The following is a 2783-nucleotide window of genomic DNA, read 5'->3' as shown; positions in this document are numbered from 1 at the left end:
ACATCGGCCGGAGGCGCCCTTGGATGCGAGTAGATTTCTCTGCATATAGGTAAGCACTCTTCACGGCATGTTCCCTTTATTGGTTTAAATCCCTCAATGTTGGGCCGATAGTAAAAGTTACAGCCAGCGCATTAGCTCTTCATCTGATAAATGTAGTGGGCTGCCAGCTAGGGAATGACCTAATATTCTTTGTCCGTAGTAAGTACGTCCTCGCAGTCAGGGAAAGCACTAATCCCAGGAATATTACATAACTCTCTTCCCTCACTGCATGTTTCCCCTAATAGTTTCAATTCCCAGACGCTCGGTTTTAATTGAAAGTTGCAGCCAGCGCACTTGCTATTTACCTTGCAAACGTAACAGAAGGCCAACTAGTGTATTATTTAACACTCCTTATCCGCAGTTGGCACGTCCTTACAGACAGTTAGAGCCTCTATCCCAGTAATATCACAAGATGCACACATTAGGATAAACACGCAGTATCAGCACACAATAGCGCCCGAGGATGCGAAAGATTTCTCAGTGCTTAGGAAAATGTTTTCCGTGCAGCACTTTCTCCTTATAGGCTCGAACTCCCCTTGCTCTGCTATGTCTAAGGGCTGGAATTAATGCATTGGAATTTGTTTATACAACCATAGCGAGCCAAAAATTAGAAAACTACCAGACTGCAGCCCTCCCGAGTAAGCACTTTCAATCAGACAGAGAGAGCCCCCATCTCATCTCGGCGCAGAAATTTTAATTATTAAGTTTACAGTGTAGCATTCCTATATAAAAGTGAACAGATATCATTTCTGTCACAAGCAGTAGCAATCACACTGCAACTAGTACTAATGGCAAATTCGAGGACAGGCAGTACACAGCTAAGAATATTAACACAACTAAATACTGCACACAGAGGGTCATCATTTAACATAACATCAGTCTGATAGAAGTTAATATCTCACTGTTCATATCTTGCGCCTCATAGTCAATATGAATAGCAGAACGCACCTTAGTACAGGACAGTAAAAAGAGACAGAGTTTAGCTACCACACAGAGCCCGAAAGATCAGCAACACAAAAATTATGAACACAGAAAACACTGTGCTACCCCCACAAATAAGACATATATGCCCGATAGGTCATATGCCGAGGCGTATCTTATTCTTGTCATCTTCCAAACTATGAACATACCTTGGTATCCATTACAAATCTGTGACCCGCGTTGTTTTGCTTTGTTTTAGGTCCCAAAGAAATAATGACCGATAACATAGGCCCAGAGAACTCACATTATAGCCTTTAATCCTAACCGCAGATACATCTGGAGGATCCAAAACTCTTCGGTAATATGCAGTCACAAACAAACTTATATAAAGAAACGTCTCTAAAAAATAGCATAGAAAATTAAGAGGCTTCATTTTTGTATCCCTATCTACAGGAAGCTACCCTCACAGAGACACGACTGTCCATAAAATCTATTTTCCTAAAAGGGTCCTACTAGTGTCAACGCAGACACAGGTGATATAAGTAACTCCTCAACCTAGTTGTAGATGACACGTACTTGTCATGCATGTGTCCACACACCAGGTGTCACCTAATCTGCTTTCTTATTCTTTTGGGAGGTATAAGGCTTTACTAAACTACTTTCTCACACAACTTTCCTTTTCAGCTTGGGTAACAAGGTACTAAACTATTCAGTATTCCTACCACATCCGACTAATTTTTAACTTTGATCTGGTCACAGGTTGGACCATAGCACAAAACAGTTTTATTAAACCTTTGAAACATTTATCTGAATTCAGGATGCTCATAATTTAATCATGGTATATATGTTCTCATTGCAGATAATGAAAACCCCCAGGTTTTAACTGTATGTATGCACCTGTCTGTTGTCCATTTACATGTTGGCCCTGAAGAAGGTGAAGCAAACTAAGCACATCACCGAAACGTACGTAGGCCGTACGCATCAGACACCCTCAGTTTAAATCAGAAATCAAAATCTGGAGAAGGAAAGGAAAGGAGCACTAAAAACTGCTAACCCTCAAAACAAAAAGGAAGAAATAAGATAACGGGGTCTAGCCATATTCTGAGGAGTCTATCGAAGGACACGATACATGTTCACTTTTTTTCACTGTTTTGTGTTATTGTCAGTAGTGTTAGAATAATGGGTATGAAAGTTTGAATTTGTATGAATGAAGGTATGAGTGAAAGTTATTTTATGTGTATTGCTTAGGGGTTTGTGTTTAGACATGATCCAACCATGCATTTTTTAATTATATATACATATGTTACCATGTCACTGTTTTGTAACTTTGATAAAATGATCACTAGAAAATGAAGAAAAAAAGAATTTGTTATGCAAAAGATATAAAATAAATGAAAGAAATCAAATATACATTCCATGTCTTAATGAATTATCTCTTGTTCTTATGCAGCATCATAATTGTAACCTTGTAGAGACTTTAATGCTCAGATGTAAAGAAATATAGGTCAGTATAGAGGTTCCCCTCATTGTTTGTTATAGACTGTCACTCCCTCCTCTAGACCTTAAAGTATCACAGGGAGTCCCCATTCACCTATATTATGTCCCCAAGAACTTTCAGATTTTGATCTGTGGCTCTCAGCTCAGCATAAGACAGAATAACAAATAAACCCAGCAGAAAAATCACCATGATGCAGCTGTGGGAAGGGGGCTAGAGGGTGCCAAAGTAGCCAAAAGCAGGGACAGGAAGTGAAGTCACAGTAGTCTCAACCTAATATAAACTTATTTTGACGTCAACTTGCGTTGTTTGTCTATTTACTTACTTA

The 2783-nt window shown here is 39.2% G+C and overlaps 1 long non-coding RNA gene across 1 annotated transcript; it reads left to right on the top strand.

The window, feature by feature from the left end:
• The first annotated feature begins 1219 nt into the window (after window positions 1-1219).
• LOC147746820 (uncharacterized) lies at window positions 1220-2429 on the top strand. The gene is made up of 3 exons (XR_015299448.1): window positions 1220-1318; window positions 1414-1493; window positions 1820-2429. It is a non-coding gene; the product is annotated as an uncharacterized LOC147746820 (long non-coding RNA).
• The last annotated feature ends 354 nt before the right edge of the window (window positions 2430-2783 follow it).

The sequence above is a fragment of the Lissotriton vulgaris genome, chromosome 1_1, assembly GCF_964263255.1.
Source record: "Lissotriton vulgaris chromosome 1_1, aLisVul1.2, whole genome shotgun sequence".
Classification (NCBI taxonomy): domain Eukaryota; kingdom Metazoa; phylum Chordata; class Amphibia; order Caudata; family Salamandridae; genus Lissotriton; species Lissotriton vulgaris.
Note: the sequence above shows the minus strand (reverse complement) of the source record. Positions and strands in the feature narration are given on the sequence as shown.